Source organism: Neovison vison, chromosome 12, assembly GCF_020171115.1.
Source record: "Neovison vison isolate M4711 chromosome 12, ASM_NN_V1, whole genome shotgun sequence".
Lineage (NCBI taxonomy): Eukaryota > Metazoa > Chordata > Mammalia > Carnivora > Mustelidae > Neogale > Neogale vison.
Window position 1 is genome coordinate 69,055,716 of NC_058102.1, and position 22,689 is coordinate 69,078,404.

At 37.5% G+C, this 22,689-nt stretch overlaps 1 protein-coding gene across 6 annotated transcripts in view; it reads left to right on the forward strand.

The window, feature by feature from the left end:
• LMNTD1 (lamin tail domain containing 1) overlaps positions 1–22,689 on the forward strand; it is a 486,089-nt gene that overhangs the window by 100,814 nt on the left and 362,586 nt on the right. For all 6 annotated transcript variants that reach the window (XM_044228390.1, XM_044228387.1, XM_044228395.1 and 3 more), the window contains one exon: positions 16,383–16,559. The gene's annotated coding sequence lies outside the window, so the exon portion shown is untranslated. The remainder of the gene's footprint in view (positions 1–16,382; positions 16,560–22,689) is intronic.

The following is a 22,689-nucleotide window of genomic DNA, read 5'->3' on the forward strand; positions in this document are numbered from 1 at the left end:
GATTAATTGACCGTAGAATTGAGGGTCCATATCTGGGCTCTCTACTCTGTTCCACTGGTCTATGCGTCTGTTTTAATGCCAGTACCATGCTGTCTTGGTGATCACAGCTTTGTAATAAAGCTTGAAATCAGGTAACGTGATGCCACCAGCTTTATTTTTGTTTTTCAACATTTCCTTAGCGATTCAGGGTCTCTTCTGATTCCATACAAATTTTAGGATTATTTGCTCCAGCTCTTTGAAGAATGCCGGTGGAATTTTGATTGGAATGGCATTAAAAGTATAGATTGCTCTAGTCAGTATAGACATTTTAACAATGTTTATTCTTCCGATCCAAGAGCATGGAATGGTCTTCCATCTATTTGTGTCTTCTTCAATTTCTTTCATGAGTGTTCTGTAGTTCCTCGAGTACAGATCCTTTACCGCTTTGGTTAGGTTTATTCCCAGGTATCTTATGGTTCTTGATGCTATAGTAAATGGAATCGATTCTCTAATTTCCCTTTCTGTATTTTCATTGTTAGTGTATAAGAAAGCCACTGATTTCTGCACATTGACTTTGTATCCTGCCACGTTGCTGAATTGCTGTATGAGTTCTAGTAGTTTGGGGGTGGAGTCTTTTGGGTTTTCCATATAAAGAATTATGTCATCTGCAAATAGAGAGAGTTTGACTTCTTCATTGCCAATTTGGATACCTTTTATTTCTCTTTGTTGTCTGATTGCTGTTGCTAGGACTTCTAATACTATGTTGAACAAGAGTGGTGAAAGTGGACATCCTTGTCTTGTTCCTGATCTCAATGGGAAGGCTGCAAGCTTTTTCCCATTGAGGATGATATTTGCTGTGGGTCTTTCATAGATAGATTTGATGAGGTTCAGGAATGTTCCCTCTATCCCTATACTTTGAAGCGTTTTAATCAGGAACGGATGCTGGATTTTGTCAAATGCTTTTTCTGCATCAATTGAGAGGACCATGTGGTTCTTCTCTCTTCTCATATTAATTTGTTCTATCACATTGATTGATTTGCGAATGTTGAACCATCCTTGTAGCCCAGGGATGAATCCCACCTGATCATGGTGGATAATCTTTTTAATGTGCTGTTGGATCCTGTTGGCTAGGATCTTGTTGAGAATCTTAGCATCCATATTCATCAGTGATATTGGTCTAAAATTCTCCTTTTTGGTAGGGTCTTTGCCTGGTTTGGGGATCAGGGTAATGCTGGCTTCATAGAAAGAGTCTGGAAGTTTTCCTCCTGCTTCAATTTTTTGAAACAGCTTCAGGAGAATAGGTGTTATTTCTTCTTGGAAGGTTTGGTAGAATTCCCCAGGGAATCCGTCAGGTCCTGGGCTCTTGTTTTTTGGGAGGTTTTTGATCACTGCTTCAATCTCGTTATTAGATATCGGTCTATTCAGGTTGTCAGGTTCTTCCTGGTTCAATGTTGGTAGTTTATATTTTTCCAGGAATGTATCCATTTCATCTAGGTTGCTAAGCTTATTGGCATAGAGCTGTTGATAATAACTTCTGATGATTGTTTCTACTTCCTTGGTGTTAGTTGTGATCTCTCCCTTTTCATTCATAATTTTATGAATTTGGGCTTTCTCTCTTTTCTTTTGGATTAGTGTGGCCAATGGTTTATCGATCTTATTGTTTCTTTCAAGAAACCAGCTTCTAGTTTCATTGATATGTTCTACTGTATCTCTGGTTTCTACCTCATTGATCTCAGCTCTAATCTTGATGATTTCCCTTCTTATGTGTGGAGTTGGTTTGATTTGTTGTTGATTCTCCAGCTCTTTAAGGTGTAGAGACAGCTGTTGTGTTCTAGATTTTTCAATTTTTTTGAGGGAGGCTTGGATGGCTATGTATTTTCCCCTTAGGACCGCCTTTGCTGTATCCCATAGTTTTTGGACCAAAGGGTCTTCATTCTCATTGGTTTCCATGAATTATTTCAGTTCTTCTTTGATCTCCTGGTTGATCCAAGCATTCTTAAGCAAGGTGGTCTTTAGCTTCCAGGTGTTTGAGTTCCTTCTGAACTTTTCCTTGTGATTGAGCTCCAGTTTCAAAGCATTGTGATCTGAGAATATGCAGGGAATAATCTCAGTTTTTTGGTATCGGTTGAGTCCTGATTTGTGACTCAGTATGTGGTCTACTCTGGAGAAGGTTCCATGTGCACTTGAGAAGAATGAGTATTCTGTTGTTTTAGGGTGGAATGTTCTGTATATATCTATGAAGTCCATCTGGTCCAATGTGTCATTCAATGCTCTTGTTTCTTTATTGATTTTCTGCTTCGATGATCTGTCTAATTCTGAAAGAGGTGTGTTAAGATCTCCTACAATTAGTGTATTCATATCAATATGACTCTTTATCTTGATTAACAGTTTTCTTAAGTAATTGGCTGCTCCCATATTGGGAGCATAGATATTTACAATTGTTAGATCATCTTGGTGGATAGTCCCTTTAAGGATTATGTAGTGTCCTTCTGTATCTCTGACTACAGTCTTTTTTATTTTTCTGACTACAGTCTTTAGTTTGAAGTCTAGTTTATCTGATATGAGAATCGCTACCCCAGCCTTCTTTTGAGGCCCATTGGCATGAAAGATGCTTCTCCATCCCTTCACTTTCAGTCTGCATGTATCTTTAGGTTCAAAATGGGTCTCTTGTAGACAACATATGGATGGGTCCTGTCGTTTTATCCAATCTGCAACCCTGTGCCGTCTTATGGGTGCATTTAGGCCATTCACATTGAGAGTGATTATTGATAGATACGTTTTTATTGACATCGAGTTACCTTTGAAGTCTTTCTTTCTGTAGACTGTCTCTATATTTCTGCTCAATGCTATTCTTGGGGTTTTTCCTCTTTTATAGAACCGCCCTTAATATTTCCTGCAGTTCGGCTTGGTGGTTGCATAGTCTTTTAAGCCTTGCCGGTCTTGAAAACTCTTTATCTCTCCATCCATTTTGAATGTCAGTCTTGCTGGATAAAGTATTCTTGGCTGCATATTCTTCTCATTTAGTGCCCTGAATATATCTTGCCAGCCTCTTCTGGCTTGCCAGGTCTCTGTGGACAGGTCTGACGTTTTTCTGATGGGCTTCCCTCTGTAAGTAAGGAGCTTCTTTGCCCTGGCGGCTTTCAAGAGATTATACCTACAATTATAATTCCTCAATTTGACTATCAGGTGTCGTGATGTTTTTTTGGAATGTATAATCTTGGGTGGAGACCATTCAGCCTCTAGTACATGAACGCTGGTTCCATTCGCGAGATTGGGAAAATTTTCATGAAGGACTTGTTCCTCTATATCTTCTAGACTTCTTTCTTTCTCCTCCCCTTAAGGGATTCCAATAATTCTGACGTTGGAACGCTTCATGGCATCATTTATTTCCCTGATTCTGTTTTCGTGGTTTCTAAGCTGTTTGTTCCAGGCTTCCTCCTGATCCTTTCTCTCTATCTGTTTGTCTTCCAGATCACTAATTCTATCTTCTGTCTCAGTTACCCTAGCTTTGAGAGAGTTTAGATTAGATTGGAACTCATTGAGAGCATTGTGAGCCTCCTCCCTGGTAGCTTTAAGCTCCGACCTAACATTGTGAACATCCTGTCTGGTCGCTTTCAGTTCGGCCCTAATCAATTCTGTTTGGTCATCCATGGCTTTCTCCAACCTAGCTATTGCCTGGATAATTGTTAGCCTGAATTCTCTTTCCGACATATTGTCTATGTTGATAGCCGTTAGCTCTGTTGCAGAAGGTCCATCCTCTGTATTTTTCTTCTGTTGGGCATTCCTCCTCCTAGTCATTTTGGTGGGAGATGACTGAACAGATGTAGCTGGATGTATCAACTCTGGTGCAGTCAAGGTGCACCCTGGAACACTTCTGAGCAATCAGGATTCCCCACCCAAATGAGAGACAAAAGAAAAGAAAAAGAAAAAAAAGAAAAGAAAAAGAAAAAAAAAAGAGAGAGAGAGACAGGAAAGAAAGGGAAGATGAAAAAGAAGGTTCAGCCCAGATGGGCCTCAAGGTAAGATTTATGAAGTAGACAAACAAAAAGAGATAAAAAGACTGATACAAGTATATGACAAGAGAAAAAAATACATATATATATCCAAATAAAGAAAGAACCTCGTCAAAAAGAACCACAAGTGTAAAATTTATATGCTATCAGGACAAACACAAAAAACACAGAAACACTGGTGGAAGAATATGGGAGAGTTCTTATAAATTCTCAGTGTGTGCGAGGAAGGTTGTTTTGATTCTTCCTGGATGTATCTTGATATCTTTGTTAAAGGACTCAACTTTCCTAAGATAAAGGGGATTAAAAATTGGTTTACCTATAGGGGTAGTATTGATTGGGGAAAGGGGATTACTTTAAAGTTTAACTCTATATGAATATTAAAGGATAAAAATAAAAAGGAATAAACTAGACTAAACTAAACTAAAATTTTAAAAATGGAATTCAAAAAATAAAAATGCGAAAGAAAAACATAGGTGTATGTATCAAAAAGTTCAGGTTAGAAAGGTATTATGGAATTTGATGTACTGTACAACTCACTGTGATGGTAAATAGGTTAAAAAAATTACCTATATGTAAAAAAAAAAAAAAAAAAATGAACCGGAATAGTGGGAACGAGTGAACAATACAAGTTTTCCTATGAAGTAGTGGTTGTTCTCTTGTAGTCCTTTTTTTTTTTTTTTCTTTCTTGGTTTGTTTTCTGGGAGAGGGGCCTGCCACGTGGGTTGTCAATCAATGATGTTTCCTGAGTTAAGTCTTCCTGCCCCCCTCAAGGGGGTGGGCTCTGAGGAAACTGGTCCTTCTCAGGCTTCTGTTCTCTGGCGGTTCCTATTCTCGCTCACTTTTTTTTTCTCTCACCTTGACCGCCTCTGATGGTTCCTGTAGTATTAGAGGAAATCAAACCGCACCCTCATCTCCCTCTCAGAGAGAAGCCTCAGTCTGGGTGCAGAACCTGAATAAGTTCCCCCTTGGCCGCTGGCAGAGCAGGTTCCAAGTTGCAGACCCTGGGGGCGCAGGATCTTTTGCTCATACCCAAAGCCAAGGCAGTGGCGGCTGTCTGGGAGCTCCCGACCGCCAAAGAGGTTCCTAGCAGCGATCGCACACGGAGATTTTGCCACCGGCCGGGGCTGGGAGTGTCGGGCTTGCGCGCATCTCTTTTCAGAGGCGGCTATGGGTCGGGGGTGCGTCTTGGGCACTGAGAACGGGGCGCTGGTCCGTAAGCCCCAGGCTGGGCTTTTGCGCACCTCTGTCAGGGGAAGAGTTTCGGGCCAAACTTTGAAACAATGGCGCGGGTCAATGAGCGCCGGCTGGGCCTTTGTAACTCAAGGGAGCATGAGGGACGTGCGCGCGTATCTCAAGCTTTGTAGTAGGGCTAGCGCACGTTCTGCCCACCGCCTGGCTCCCATCCCCTCACAGGAACTAGAACCCACTCATTCTCAAGCGCGCTGGCGGCTTAGGGACCAAGAGCAGTTTCTCCACCTCACTCTCTCTGCCTCAGCGCCGGGGAGGCTGTGGGACCGGGGACTTAAGCCCCTGTCCCTAGCCGCCCCGATTCCCACAATTTCCCCCCATGATCCTTTGCTCTTTTGGAGTGCTTTCAACCAGTCTCCAAGTTAATGCTGGTCCCCAGATGCAGGGCACTCTCGCTCGTATTGGGGTATTACTTTCCAACTGGTAGCCTCTGGTGGCTCCCTCCCCCTTTTGTTTGTCTTCCAATATCAGTTGCCATTCCCACTCCGCTTTACCTGCCCACTGGCGTCTTCTGCCCCTGTAGAGATCCAGACGTGTATAATTCTGATCTCAGGCTGATTTCATGGATGATCGGAGTTCTTTGGTAGGTAATCAGCTCACTTTGGGGTACCGGCTGAAAAGGTGCCTCCTCCTACTCCCCCGCCATCTTGTCCCCCCGGTATTAATTCTTCTTTAAATGTTTGAAAGAATTCCCCAGGGAAGCCACCTGGCACTGGACTGTTATTTGTTGGAAGATTTTTGATTACTGATTCAATTTCCTTGCTGATTATAGGTCTGTTCAGGTTTTCTATTTCTTCCAGATTAATTTTTGGTAGTTTATATGTCTCCAGGAATGCATCCATTATTTCCAGATTGCCTAATTTGTTGGCATATAGTTGCTTATAGTATGTTCTTATAATTGTTTGTATTTCTTTTATGTTCATTATGATCTTTCCTCTTTCATTCATGATTTTATTAATTTGGGTCCTTTTTTTTTTCTTTTTGATATGTCTGGCAAGAGGCTTATTGATCTTTTTAATTTTTCCAAAGAACCAGATTTTAGTTTCATTGATCTGTTCTATTTTTCTTTTGGTTTCTATTTTATTTATTTCTGCTCTAATCTTTATTAATTCTCTTCATCTAACAGTTTCAGGCTTTATTTGTTTTTTTTTTTTTCTTCAGGTCTTTTAAGTGTAAAGTTAGGTTGTGGTTCGAGACCTTTTTTTGTTTCTTGAGGAAGGCTTGTATTGCTATGTATTTCCCTCTTATGGCTGCCTTTGCTGCATCCCAAAGATTTTGAACAGTTGTGTTTACATTTTCATTTATTTCTACGTTTTTTTTTTTCTTTAATTTTTAAATTTCCTGGTTGACCCATTCATTCTTCAGCAGGATGGTCTTTAACCTCCAGGTGTTTGAATTCTTTCCAAATTTTCTCTTGTGAGTGAATTCAAATTTCTAAGTGTTGTGGTCTGAGGATATGCAGGGGATCATCCCAATCTTTGGTACTAGTTGAGACCTGACTTGCAATACAGTGTGTGATCTATTCTGTACAGTTTTCCATGTTTACTCAAGAAGAATGTGTATTCTGTTGCTTTAGGATGGAATGCTCTGAATATATCTGTGAAGTCCATCTGTTCCAGTGTGTCATTCAAAGTCCTTGCTTCCTGGTTAATCCTCTGCTTAGATGATCTGTCCATTTCAGTGAGTGGGTGTTAAAGCCCCTTACTATTATTGTATTATTATCGATGTGTTTCTTTGATTTTGCTATGAATTTGTTTATATGATTGGCTGCTCCCATGTTAGGGGCATAAATATTTACAATTGTTAGATCTTCTTTTTGGAAAGACCTTTTTTTTCTTTTTTAAAAGATTTTTATTTATTTATTTGTTAGAGAAAGAGGGAGAGAGAGAGCGCGCGAGCACAGGCAGACAGAGTGGCAGGCAGAGGCAGAGGGAGAAGCAGGCTCCCCACCGAACAAGGAGCTCAATGTGGGACTCGATCCCAGGACGCTGGGATCATGACTTGAGCTGAAGGAAGCTGCTTAACCAACTGAGCCACCCAGGCGCCCCTGGAAAGACCTTTTAATGATGATATAACATCCTACTTCATCTCTTATTACAGTCTTTGGTTTAAAATCTAAGTTGTCTAATGTAAGAGTTGCCATCCCAGCTTTCTTTTGATGACCATTAGCATGGTAAATTGTTTTTCCACCCCCTCACATTCAATCTGGAGGTGTCTTTGAGTATAAAATGAGTCTCTTGGTGTCAGCATATCAATTTGTCTTGTTTTTTTAATCCAGTCTGATACTCTGTGTTTTTTGATTGGGGCATTTAGCCCATTGACATTCAGAGTAACTGTTGAAAGAGATGGATTTAGTACCATTGTATTATCTGTAAAGTCACTGTTTCTATATATTGTCTCTGTGTCCTTTTGTCTATGTTATGTTTGGGCTGTCTTTCCTTAAAGGATCCCTTTTAATATTTCTTGCAGGGTTGGTTTAGTGATCACAAATTCTTTTAGTTTCTCTTTGTCCTGGAAGCTTTTTACCTTTCCTTGTATTTTGAATAACATCCTGAGTGGATAAAGTATTCTTGGCTGCATATTTTTCTCCTTTAGCACCCTGACTATATCATGCCGCCCTTTCTGGCCTTTCAGGTCTCTGTGGGTAGATCTGCTGCTAGTCTAATATTTCCACCTTTGCAGGTTATAGACTTCTTGTCCTGACCTGCTTTTATGATTTACTTTTTGTCCCTGACATCTGCAGTATTCATTATTATATGTCAGGGTGTCAATCAATTTTCATTGATTTTGAAGGGGATTCTCTCTGACTCCTGGACTTGAATTCCTGTTTTTTCCCCCAGATTAAATTAAGAAAGTTCTCAGTTATAATTTGCTCCAATATACCTTCTGCCTTCTGCCCCTTTTTTCCTCTTCTAGGATCCCAACTATTCTAATGTTTTGATTTATGGTGTCAGTTATCTCTCGAATTCTCCCCTTGTGATCCAGTAGTTGTTTATCTCTCTTTTTCCCAGCTTCTTTATTCTCCATCATTTTGTCTTCTGTATCACTGATTCTCTCTTTTGCCTCATTTATCCTAGCAGTTAGAGCCTTCATTTTTTATTGCATCTCATTAGTAGCCTTTTTTATTTTGACTTGGTTAGATTTTAGTTTTTTTATTTCTCCAAAAAGGGATTCTCTATGTGTCTTCTATGCTTTTGTCAAGCCCAACTAGTATCTTTGTAATCATCATTCTGAGCTCTGACATCTTACTTATGTCCATACTGATTAGGTCCCTGGCAGTCAGTACTGCCTCTTATTCTCCTTTTTGAGGTAAGTTTTTCCATCTTTTCATTCTTGCAGAAAATGTTGCTTTTCTATTTGTAAAGCTGCAGCTATTCTTTTCCTAGCTCTCCAGTTGAGTTCACAGCTGTTCAGAATGATTTGATAGCAGTCTAGCTGACCTCCAGGGACTAGACAAAACTAAGGTCTCCTACTTCTGTTCCATCTTGGACTTCCACCAGCTTTTCAGTTTCTTACTAGAGAAAATAACTAAGCAAGAACAGTTCTGGAATCAGAGTCTGTCCCAGATGAAAAACACTTTAGGATATTTTTTTCATTATTGTCTATGAATTAAATGTCATAGCCTGCCCTTTGGAGAGAGTCACATACTATAACCCATACTGGAGATAAGATTTGTGTATTTAAATTCAGCTTTGGCTGATAAAATCTAGCATTTTTATTTTCTCTGGATAAGTACCCAGAAGTGGTATTGATTATATGGTAGTTCTATTCTTAATTTTTTTGAGGAGATTTTGTACTGTTTTCCATAGTGGTGGCACCAATTTACATTCCAACCAGCAGTGAAGAAAGGATCTCTTTTCTCCACTTTATTCCCAACACTTGTTATTTCTTTTGTTTTTGATAATGGCCATTCTAACGGGTCTGAAGTGATATCTCATTATGATTTTGATTGGCATTTCCCTGATTATTAGTGATATTGAACATCTTTTCATATACCTATTGTCCACCTGTGGATGTCTTTGGAAAAATGTTTTTTCAGATTATTTGCCCATTTAAAAAATCAGACTGTTTTTTTTTTTTGTTGTTGTTGTTGTTATTGAGTTCTCTATGCATTTTGAATATTAGCTCCTTACCTCATATATGATTTAAAAATACCTTCTTGCATTCAAAATTTTGCCTTTCTATTTTATTGATGGTTTCCTTCACTGTACAGAAAGAAGCTTTTTAGTTTGATGTAGTCCCTTTTGTTTTTTGTTTTGTTTGCTTTTGTTATCTTTGCCTAAGAAGCCAGATTTTAAAAATATATATATTCCCAAGATTATTGTCAAAGAGTTTACTTGCAAATATTTTTTCCTTTTATGGTTTCAGGTTTTACATTTAGGTCTTTAATACGTTTTTAGTTTATTTTGTGTATGGTGTAAAATAGGAGTCCACTTTCAATTTTTTGCTTGTGGCTGCCCAGTATTCCCAACACTATTTATTGAAAAGACTGCCCTTTCCCCCTTGTATATTTTTGCCTCCTTTGTCATAGATTCATTGACTATTTATGTGTGTGTTTTTTTCCCCTGAATTTTCTTTTCCATTCCATTGATCTATGCATTGGTTTTAATGCCAATACCATATTGTTTTGATTATTATAGCTTTTTAGTATAGTTGTAAATGTGGGAGCATGACACCTCCAGTTTTATTCTTCTTCCTCAGATTGCTTTGGCTATTTGGGGTCTTTTTTGTTCCATACAAATTTTAGAATTATCTGTTTTAGTACTGTGAAAAAATGCCATTGGAATTTTGATAGAGATTGCATTAAATTTGTTGATTACTTTGGAAATATGAACATCTTAAAATATTAATTCTTCAATTTATTAGCACAAAATATACTTGCATGCATTTGTATCTTTAATTTATTTTATTATTGTCTTATAGTTTTCAGTGTATAGGTGTTTCACCTCCTTGGTTAAATTTCTTCCTACTTATTGTATTCCTTTTGATGCCATTCAAAATGGAATAGTTTTCAAAGTTTCTCTTCCTGATAAATTTCTATTATTAGTATGTAGCAACACAGCCAATTTTAATTTACTAATTTTGTGTCCTGCAACTTTACTGAATTCATTTATTAGTGCTAATTCTTATTTGTGGAATCCTTAGGGTTTTGTATATACAGAATGATGTCATCTGCAAATAGTGACAGTTTTACTTCTTTCTTTCCTATTTGGATGATTTTTATTTTTTTTCTTACCTAATTGCCCTGGGAAGAGCTTCCAATATGATGTTGAATAAAAGTGGTGAAAGTAGGCATCCTTGTCTTGTTTCTGATTTTAGACAAAAAGCTTTCAGCTTCCCACTGTTAAGAATGATGTTTGCTGTGGGTTTGTCATATATCACCTTTATTATGTTGAGGTAGATTCCCTCTAGCCTCACTTCATTGGAAGTTTTTATCCTAAATGAGTGTTGAATTTTGTCAGATGCTTTTTCTGCATCTATTGAGATAATGATATGATTTTTATCCTTCATGTTGTTATTGTGATGTGTTGTGATTGATTTGCAGATGTTGAATCACGCTTGCATTGTGGAATAAGTCCCTCTTGATCATGATGTGTGATCCTTTTAATGCATTGTTGAATTCAGTTTGCTAATATTTTGTTGAGGATTTTTGTTTGCATCTACATTCATCAAGGATATTAGCCTGTAATTTTCTTTTTTTGTTGTTTCCTTGTCTGGTTTTGGTATCAGGGTAATGCTGGCCTTGTAAAGTGAATTTGGAAGCTTTCCCTCCTTTCCAATTTTTAGGAAGAGATTGAGAAGGATAGGTATTAAATTTTCTTTAGAAGTTTGCTGGAATTGCCCAGTGAAGCTGTCTGGTTCTGGACTTTTGTTTTTTGGGAGGTTTCTTTTATTATTGATTCAATTGCCTTCCTAGTAATCAGTCCATCCAGAGACTCTTTTTTCATTTTTTTTCTTCTTTTTTAAATTTAATTTTATTTTTCAGTGTCCCAAGATTTATTGTTTATGAACCATATCCAGTGCTCCATGCAATACGTGCCCTCCTTAATACCCACCATCAAGCTCACCCAACCCTCGAACCCCCTCCCTCCAAAACCCTTAGTTTGTTTCTTAGAGTCTACAGTCTCTCATGGGTTATATATTTCTAGGAATTTATTTATTTTTTAGAAAAGCATATATTTCTAGGAATTTATTCATTTTTTCTATGTTGTACAGTTGTTGGCATATAATTATTCATGGTAAGCCTCTTATGATCTTTTGTATTTCTGTAGTATCTTTGTAACTTTTCTTTTATTTCTAATTTTACTTATTTGAGACTTCTCTCTTTTTGTCTTGGGAAATCCAGCTAAACTTTTGTCCATCTTGTTCATCCTTTCAAAAGAAGCAGCTCTTAGATTTATTGATCTTTTCTGTTGTTTTTTAATTCTCTATTTCATTTATTTCTACTCTAATCTTTATTATGTCCTTTCTTCTAATACCCTTGGACTTTACCTGTTCTTTTTTGTCTAATTAGATTGTTTATTTGAGATTTTTCTTGTTTCTTGATGTAGGCCTGTATTGGTCCCAACTTCCCTCATAGAACTATTTTTGATGTATCCATAGATTTTGGGTTATTGTATTTCCATTTTCTTTTATCTCAAAGTATTTTTTAAATTTCCCCTTTGATTTCTTCATTGACCCATTGGTTGTTGAGTACCACATTGCTTAATCTTCACATACTTGTGAATTTTTCAGTTTTCTTATTGTACTTGATTTCTAGTTTTATACCATGTGATCAAAAGAGATGTTTGAAAAGATTTCAATCTTCTTAAATTTATTGAGATATGTTTTGTGGTCTAACATGTCATCTATCCTGGAGAAAGCTCTTCATGTGCAGTTGCAAAGAATATGTATTTTGCTGCTTTTGGATGGAATGATCTGCATTTTTTATTAAGTCCATATGATCTAATGTTTTTAAGGCTGATATTTCCTTAATTAATTATTGTCTGGATGATTTATCCCTCAATATAAGTGGGGTATTATAATCCCCTACTATCATTGTATTGCTGTTAATTTTTCCCTTTAGATCTATTAATATTTGGTTTATATATTCAGGTGCTCCTAGGTTTGGTATGTAAATATTTACAAATGTTGTGTTCTTTTATTGGATTTGCACCTTTGTCATTAAGTAATACCTTTCTTTGTCTTTTATTACAGTCTTTGTTTTAAAGTATTTTGTCTGATATAAGTATGGCTTTCTTTTTATTTCCAGTTGCATGGAAACTTTTTCCAGCCCTTCATTTTCATTGTATATGTGTCTTTAGATCTGATGTGAGTCAGATATAATGAGTTTTTGTAATTAGTTTTTGTTTTGTCTTGTTTTTGTTTTTGTTATCCATTCAAGAACTCCATATCTTTGATTAGAGAATTTAGTCCATTTATATTTTAAGTAATTATTGAATAGGTAGGTACTTGTTGCCATTTTGTTCATTGTTTTCTAGAGATTTTGTAGTTCCTCTCTGTCCCTTTCTTCTTCTTTTTCTTGCTTTCTTTGTGGTTTTTTGAATTTTAGTGTTATTTCAGATTCCTATCTCATTATCTTTTGTGTATCTACTGTAGGTTTTTGCTTTGTGGTTATTGTGAGTTTCATATAGAACAGTCCATTTTAAGTTGGTGGTAACTTAAGCATTCTTACATAAAGTCTACTTTTTTACTGCTTATCCCTGCATATTTTATGTTTTCAATGTCATATTTTACATTTTTTATTTTGTATATCCCTTAGCTGATTATTGTAGTTACAATTGATTTTATTACTTTTGTTTTTTAACCTTCATACTAGCATTATAAGTGATCATTACTTTCTATATTTTCTTGTTATTAGTGCTGTTTCTTTTTAGCTTAAAGAAGATCCTTTAGGGACGCCTGGGTGGCTCAGTTGGTTAAGCAGCTGCCTTCGGCTCAGGTCATGATCCCAGTGTCCTGGGATCGAGTCCCGCATCCGGCTCCTTGCTCGTCAGGGAGCCTGTTCTCCCTCTGCCTCTGCCTGCCTATCTGTCTGCCTGTGCTCGCTCTCTCTCCCTCTCTCTCTGAAAAATAAATAAATAAAAAATCTTAAAAAAAAAAAAAAAGAAGATCCTTTAACATTTCTCATATGGCTGGTTTAGTGTTGATGAACTCCCTTACCTCTTGCTTTCCTGGAAAATCTTTAATTTTTCTTTCAGTTTTGAATGCTAGCCTTGCCAGGTATAGTATTCTTGGTTGGAAGTTCTTTCTTTTCAGCACTTTAAATATATGATGCCACTCTCTTCTGGCCTGCAGAGTTTCTGCTAAAAATTCAGCAGGTAGTCTTATTTATTTATTTATTTAAAAGATTTTATTTATTCTTTGAGAGAGACAGAGAGAGCACACAAGCAGGGGGGAGAGGCAGAGGGAGGGGGAGAAGTAGGCTCCCTGGTGATCCAGTCAGGAGCCAGATGTGGGGCTCCATCTCAGGACCTGGAGATCATGACCTGAGCAGAAGGCAGACACTGAAACATCTGAATCACCCCGGCGCCCCTCAGTGGGTAGTCTTATGGGAGTTCTCTCATATGTAACAGGCTGTTCTTCTCTTGTTCCTTTTAAGATTCTTTTCTTTAACTTCAGACATTTTAATTACAATGTGTCTTGGTATGGATCTCTTTGGGTGTATCTTTTTTAGAATTCTCTGAGCTTCCTGGACCTGTAGGTCTGTTTCCTTCCCCAGCTAAGGGAAATTTTCAGCCTTCATATTGTCAAGTATGTTTTCTTCCCCTTTCTTTCTCTTTTTTCCTCCTGAGACCCCTGTGATGCAAATGTCATTCTGCTTAATATTGTTTCATAGGCCTTTTAAACTATCTTCACTTTTTGAATTCCTTTTTGTTGTTGCTGTTGCTCTATTTGGGTAAGTTCCACAATGCTGTCTTCTAGGTGACTGATCCCTTTTTCTCCATCACCTAATCTGCTTGCTGTTGAACACCTCTAGTGAATTTTTTTTAGTTCAGCTATTGTATTCTTCAGCTCTGTGACTTCTGTTTGGTGCTTTCTCATTTTTCTATCTCTTGTTGAAGTTCTTATGATATTTATTCTTTCTTCTCTTGAATTTGGTCAGCATTTTTTGACCATTACTTTAGAGTCTTTATAAAGTAGACTATTTATCCCTATTTCATTAAAGTCTTTTTCCAATGTTTATTGCTCTTTCATTTGGAACATATTTCTGAGTTTTTAAATTTGCTTGACTCTCTATGTTTGTTTCTATATATTAGGTGAAAGAGCTACCTCTCCTCCTGGAAGGAGTGTCCTTGTGTAGTAGATGAACCTTATCTTTTAACCTTCCCCTGGCTCTTGGTTGTCCGCCAAACCTTTGTGATTATCTCAGTAACCTAACTTGTTCTTTATAGGTATCAGTTGTTGAAGGTGTGCCAACAGTGTTCCAAAGGGAGTTATTTCAGTCAGTACCTAGATGCAGGCTGATTAGAAGCCAGATCCTCAGGAAACAATATTTATTTATTTATTTAAGATTTTATTTATTTATTTGATCACAAGTAGGCAGAGATCACAAGTAGGCAGATAGAGAGAGAGAGAGGAGGAAACAGGCTCCCTGCTGAGTAGAGAGACTGATGTGGGGCTCAGGGCTCAATCCCAGGATGCTGGGATCATGACCTGAGCCAAAGGCAGAGGCTTTATCCCACTGAGCCACACAGGTGCCCCAGGAAACAACTTTTAAAGTGTGCAAATATATACAGTCCTGTGGGAACACAATCATAGATCCTGCTGAACCCTAAACAGGATCTGGAGGTGTTCCTTAAAAAACATTTGCAAGAACTGGAGCTTCAGAAAAGTGTTTAAACACCTTTCTGGGAGCTCTGGTGAGGTCAAGGGAGGGTGCACAGATGGTATGTCCTTACCTGTATTCCCTAAGAACAGCTCTGTAGCCTTAAATGTGTGACAAATTTGAATCCTGTCCCTCAGGTTGAAACTCCAGGACACTTAAGTGGGACTTTTTCATGTACAGACTGGGGGTGTTGTTTCAGTGTGCTGTCTGCTGCCAAGAATTGTCTTTCTGATTGTTACAGACCCTGGGGTCCAGAAGCACAAGCCCCTTTGACCACCAGAGCCAGATAACCAAGAGGCCTTCTCTGTGTGGATTGTACTCCCCACCAGCTTCAGTGAGGCTGTAGTTGCTTGTGGCTTTATTCAGTCCAAGAGAGAGCATTGGGTGCAGTCTGCCTACAGCTTTAGTGGTGCCAGAGAAGAGCTCTAGGAGTACAGCATGCTGATGTCTTTAGTGAGGACTGGGATGTGCTCCTTGGGGGCAAGGCAAGTCTGTGGCTTTATTAAGTTATGTCCATGAGTGCCTGCCTGTGTTGCGTTAGCAAGGCAGAGGGGGAGTGCAAAAAATGTCACTCTCCAGTGCCTTTGCCCCCAAGGAAAATCTCAACTAATTAACGCACCTTTGGCAAATGCTTTTAAAAATAGCGGCTGACTCACCCTCACAAATAATCCAGTCCCCTCTCAAACTTCTGCCTTTGTCCTGATTCTTGGAATGAGTGAGTTTACACAGGAGCCTCTCAAAAGGAGTATCTCAGATTCCCACAACTCCTTGGGTCCCTTGGATGTGAGCCCCATTGATTTTGAAATCCAGACATTTTTCATGCCTCCTCTCTGGTGCAGGTTCCAAGGGTTAGGGTGCCCAGTGTCGGGTATAAACTCTTCACTTTTCAAGGAGAGGTTCTGGTCTATGAGATCTCTCCCTGGTTTGTGCTGGCATGTGTAGGTTTTGGTAAGACTTCTTCCTCTCTTATACCTCCTCCTCCCTAACCCTCTCCAGCCCTTTTGTCCCTTGTTGTAGAGGAAACTGTTCAGCTAGTTTTCTTGTTTTCAAGTGGGAATTAATCCATATGTCTTTATAGATTTGGTGTGTTCGTAGGGCTAAGTAAGTTCAGGGTCTTTTTATGTTATCATCTTTTTATGTTATCATCTTGGACCACATTCTCTATTTCTAACACATCTTAAGGAATCTGAAGAATTTCTTACCTTAACCAATTTGAATAAATGTGATTTGCTGGGTTTTTTGGTTGGGATTTTCTCAATGGCCTCAAGGGCAATCTGACCTTTTCATTTATTCTCTTATAATAAAATGTACAGGGCATTTCACAAGTTGAGCAACAGGCTGCCCACTCAGAAGCATCACCCCACACCATACGAAGAGAACCCAAATTAACGATTCCAGAGATTCCAAACAACCAATAATATGAAGAAGAAGCCAGTGTGGCAGAGGTGATCTGGATCCAAGAAGAAATGGAAAATGCCTATAATAAAAAAGTAAGTCTCTAATTATAACATGTGGTTTTGTTTGCCTTTTTTGCAGAATTTTAAATGCTATTATAATTCATTCAACTGCTTTCTTCCTCCAAGAGGAAGTTTAGTGTTTACTAAAGAAAAGTACGTTGTATCTTGGTCTTTAGAAAGATTGTTAAGTTTTTCTTATCTCAGTGAAAAAGGTTATTATCACAGTGGAAGGGCTCAATTGCTCAAATTATATTTTTGAAATTTAATTATTTCTTGGAGTCTTACTCTTCCACTTACTGGCTATTTGATCTCAGTCACTTTTTAAATTTCCATCTACCACAGTCTCCTAATCTATAAAACTGAAAAAATAATAGTATCCATAAGCATTTAAAAATTGTTAGATACTGGCAGAATTATTGTTAAATGAATGCCTTGCAGTAGCCTTCCTATAGTCTTACCTGATGACTCTCAAGTATAAAATGTCTGGCAGGTGAAGTACAGTGACATCGATAGTGGTCATTATCATTAGTCCTGGAATTGAACCAGGTGTTGAGAAAAATGAAAGCATGGTCCTAACCTTAGACATCTTAAAACTTATTTATGTGCATAAGAATATGTAGTAGCAGAGTTGTATTCTATTGTAAAAACTTATTAAGCTATATAATTTGTGTACTCTTTATGCATATATTAATCAATAAAAAGGACAAGAAATAGATAATTGCTATGACAATCCCCTAATGTGGGATAATAAAAAAAAGACATTTATAGCCTAGTTGGAATTAGAAATTGGAATTAATTAATTTTTGGAACTACCACACTGATAATAAAGTAGAAATCATCATAAATCACCACTAATTTGATTACCTTTTTAGAACTAGAGTTCCCAAGCCAGATGAAAATATTTGCCTATTTACAGGACAACTAAAAGAATTGACTTGCTCTATGTCTACACTATTTGAACATGGCCTGCTAGAAAGTTGCAAGGAAGTAAGTCTAACAGAAGAGTTTGCTTAATTAATCTGGGACTTTCCAAAAAAGCATGAAAGAATTTTTCTTTTATTTCTAGCAGAGGAGTCCTGGGACAGAATGTCTACCCCTACTTATCAGAAGGCCATCCCTGAACCACTTATTGAGCCTCTGGGGATGAAGCTCTTACTGTCTAGCTTATAATATCATGGGGTATGGGAATATTGTGATTGACAGTCCCCAAAACAGTATGTTTTGGGAGACACGGTTCATTAAAGGAAAGAAGATAGGCAAGCAACTCACATTTGTTTGCAAAACATTTCTAAACAAGTTTAGACATTCTCCTGCTTTATCAAATTTTCTAAGTGGACATAAGGGGACCAATTTAAAGATAACTGCTGCAATCTGGGTAGGACCAATGAGGACAGTGGCTATGGAGAAGAGAAGTGATAAGGAGAAAGCTGATGGATGTAGTATGTATAGAAATGATTGACTCCTTGGGTGCAGAGGGAGGAATCCAGGGTGGATCCCAGAAATTCAGTTAGGGTGACTCAGCTGAAGGTGGGGGGCATACCTCTTAAAAAAGGAGACAGGAAGAGAAGTAAGTTGAGGCAGAAAGGAAATCCCAAGTTCAGCTTGGGACGTGCTGAACATGGGACATGAATTGGAAAAACATAAGTAAAACCATTCTGTAAAGATTAAAAAAATAGATTCTTTCAACAAATCTGAGATTTACATAATTCAAAACATCTACAGAAGGAAAAGAAAGAAGAAAAAGAAGAGTTCAGTGACTGAGTTTGTTCTGGCAAACCAGCTCATTGTGCACTGTGCTTTACTTGGGTCCTTAAAGCAGTCGTGGCCTTTCTTCCACTGCATTTTGTTACTACTGAGAATACTTCTTCAAAGAATATAATTTTTCTCATTTCAAAATAATTCATACCTTTTAGAGACCACTTGAAAAGACAAAATAAAACAATACATCATATACAATAATAAATATTTTGACACAGTCTATCCTTTGTATAATGTTTCTGGTTATAAATAACATGACATTATAAAAAATAGTCTAACAATACAGAAGAAGAGTAAAGATCTCTTAAGTCTCACTACCTTGAACTAGCCCCTGTTTGTGTTTTGTTTATGTTTTCACATATCTCAGACACATACACACCCACAAATGCACATTTACTTAGCTGGGGTCATATTACATTTGCTCTTTTTATCGTGGGACATCCATGTATTTTTAAAAACATATTATTTACTTATATATCTTTTTTGTTTCCTTCCTTTTCTTTATTCTCTCTCCAAAAGATCTCATATTAATGATGTATATATGTATATTTTATATTTAGTAAATTACATGTTATGTAAATATGTATACAGATGTTTTATGTGGGTATGTTTAATGGATATATACAAAACTGTAGAGGAATTGGTAATTGTTTTAAAATTGTTTTTAAAAACTAGGGTCATATTATATACACTTTCCTGGCTTTCCTCCCTTTTCCCCCATTTGTGAAAATCCTACCAAATCTCTGGTTTTAGGTATCACATTAGATTGTCTCATCTGCTTGAGAGTAACTTTCCTAAGAGTAGGGCCAGTGTCATATTTGTTTTCTATAAAACAGACAGGAACATAAGAGTGAATATACTGATATTAACAATAGCTTGAAGGTAAGCTGTTGAGAATGAAAATATTTGGGCTGAATAATGCATCAAAGCTTAGTTATGCAAATCATGAAGTGACAACTCAGCACCCCATGAAGTTGATTAATATGTCTTCCTGTTTCACATGAAGAAAAGGAGGTGCAAGGACTTAAAACAACTTTTCCAAGAACACAAAGCCTGCACATTGTAAAGTCTCTACCTGCCAGCCTCACAGATGCCAACTGAATATGTCATCCCTCATGTTTTGTGCAATAAATCGAAGCCATAATAAAATCAGTATGCCCCACGTAGATAAGAGAGTAATTGAGTCTTGAGGACTCACACAGTGTTCTTTGCCTGGAGCTTTTCTTGGTCCTCCCATGGTCCGTTTTCCTCCTTAGAGGTCTTTTCAGTGAGTAGCGGACATGATTTTTCACATTCCATTGAGAAGAATGAGACACAATATGGTTTTTTTTTATCAAATGACAGGCAAGAAGCCAGTAAAGGAAAAAGACAATCTATTTTATTGATCCTCAGGCTCTGCCTCCCAACAAAACCTGAATTCTGGAAAACCCCAACTTCTGCCTCCCAACAAAATTCTGCCTCCCAACAAAACCTGAATTCTGGAAAACCCCATTCAGCCTAAGTTTTGTTATAAAAGTAAATCTCAGCACTTGGTTAATTTATGGCTTTAAGGAGAAGAAAAGCAGGAAATGGGGTGCTTCATATGGGACATAGCTGGTAATGCTGTCAGTTTGGGTCTCTCCTGAGCTGGGTGTGCTGTGCAGATGGCCTGCATCAAAATCTCCCAGAGAGTTTGTTGAAAGGCAAAGCCTAGATCCACCCACTGAAGCAGAATCTGGAGGCTGGAGCCTGGAATTTGGGTGATGGACTATGGGATACACTTTTAATAAACATGTCAGATAACTTTTATATAGACATGCGCTTGAGAACAATTGCTGTGTCCTCCAAAGGACTCTTTTGGACATCTTGCTTGGTGGGAAATGCAGCCACATACTGTAGGCTCTTGGGGAAGTTGCTTATATTTCCTGATTCTTGGTTTCCACACCTATAAAATGGGGATAATAGCACTTGTTAACACATGAGTATGTTTAATGGATATAATTAATTATATCCATAATTAAAAGTAAAATATATAAAGACTCATAATTAAAAGTAAAATATATAAAGATTCTGGTACCCAATGATTAACTATAAATGCTGTCAAGACCAAATTAATCATAATTAGAGAGAAAGCTTGTGAGCTTTAGAAAATATGAATCTGATTAACTTGGTTCACTTTCAGTTTGGAAAAAGTCTTGAAGAAAGGAGGTTAGGAATTCAATGATACACAGTGACTAAATTCAAATGAGTGTCAAGATTCTTAAGACTCTGTCTGAAGCACTGTCACTCCCTCATGGCATTCTTTAGGAGTAGGCAGATGGGTAACAGGTAACGTCATGGGAAAGCAGACCCAGCGAAGGCATGCAACAGAGAAGGACATTTGTGAGTCCATTCAGAGGAGGTGGTGCTGTGTAGATAATGGTGGTGAAACTATGTTGACTCAGGGGCCAAATGGTGAAGCAGTGATGCCAAGACAAACTGGAAAATAGCAGTACAGATACAGACCTTAGGGAAAAGACTAGGATGTGCCAAGTTAGGAAAAAAATGGAAAACAGAACAAAAAAACCTCCCAGAATCTTTGTGAATTATAACTTTGTAAATGCGTATGATGGAAAAAGTTCATACCTTTTCTCAAAAAGGGAAGCAGTTAAAAAATGAAATCTAGAACCAATTCTAGTGAGCACTGTAAGAAATTTTATCAAGGGAACCTAAACGTGACTAGAAATAAGTTATAACCTCCCATAGCCTTAGAGATCTCAACAATGGAAATAATACTAATTGTCTCTTATGGATTGTTCCAGGGGGAGCAACCTCCCATCCCCATTTTAGAATAAACAATAAAATGCTGATTTTGGTATTATTTAGTCTAAGTCCATTCTGAATTAAGAATATTAACAAAATATCATTTCCGTTAATAGGTTTCCTATGTTGTACCTCTTGTTTTATGTTCTATTATGTATTGATTTTTATACAAAATCAAGTTCATCAAAGAGAAGGCAGAAAATGTTAGTCACCATTTATTGGGTTCTTAGCTAAGCTAAGATTATTATTATTATTTTTTATGTTGAGTTGTATAAGTTTTTTATGTATCTTCAATAGTAACCCCTTATTGGATATATGATTTGCAAAAATTTTCTTATTCAGTAGGTTGCCTTTTCATTTTGTTAATGGCTTTCTGCGCTGTGCAGAAGCCTTTTAATTTGATGTCGTCTCAAATGTTTATTTTTACTTTTGTTGCCTTTGGTAAGTACTGTTCTGATGCTCATTTTACTTATGAGGAAACTGAGGAACAGGCTCAAAATCATTGACCTTGTCAGGGTCAAAGGAGGGACTGAACCCATACTATACTCTGTGCACTAATTACCATTTATTGAGAGAAGAGGGGCCTCTCATGTTAGATGAAAAGAATTTAGAAGTTCTTTATTCCATCAGCAACTGGAGAAACCCTGATGGTGTTAGATTCTGTTATAAGTCCATTTCTGTATTTGCCCCGCTTTCTATTCCTGGAATCATCCCCTCAGGGACCCAAAGGGTGACATTACAGCAATGAAATGAGCCATCTGTCACTGAATATTTTGGCTGCAAAGCTTTATTTTGGATCCAGTAGGCAGGAAAAAGACCTGACAGGGATTCTGCAGAGTGAAGTCCAGGGCAAAGGTCTGGTAATGACATTGCTGCTGAGTGAAAACCCTTCTCTCCCACCCACGAGGGCTTGCACACGGCTGCTACCCACCCAATTTGATTGTGATCATCTGGGAAATATTATCAGGAACTGATTCCCTTATTTGTTATACTGCTTCAATTTTGTTATCTGGAATCAGGGACTACTTGCCTAATGACACAGAGGGAAAAGAAACAGAACATTTTAAATGATGTTAAAAAACAATTTTTAACCTGGGGCCAAGGATACTTAGAATATTTATATTTTTAGAAATTAATAAAACAATCTGAGGGGTTTGAAGTGGCGGGGGGGTGGGAGGTTGGGGTACCAGGTGGTGGGTATTATAGAGGGCACAGCTTGCATGGAGCACTGGGTGTGGTGAAAAAATAATGAATACTGTTTTTCTGAAAATAAATAAATTGAAGAAAAAAAAAAAAGAAATTAATAAAATTATACTTACATTTAGATTCCCAAAATTTATTTTCAAAGCAAAGTTTTCTGCTTTGGATGAAATTTACTCATTAAAAAAAAATAGGAATTTCACAAGGCTTGCATTTTAGCTTAGGAAACCATGATAGGTCCAACACATGTTAAATTGAATGCAGTGACTAAGGAAAAATACTTTATTTTACTTTCATGAATATATGAATTATTAATAAAAATCAAGATAAAAAAATGCATGTTTAATAGCCAGCAAAAAGATTTCTGACATTGCCTCTGAGTTTGCAGGGACCAGGGAATGTACTTAACCAGGAAACTCTCTGG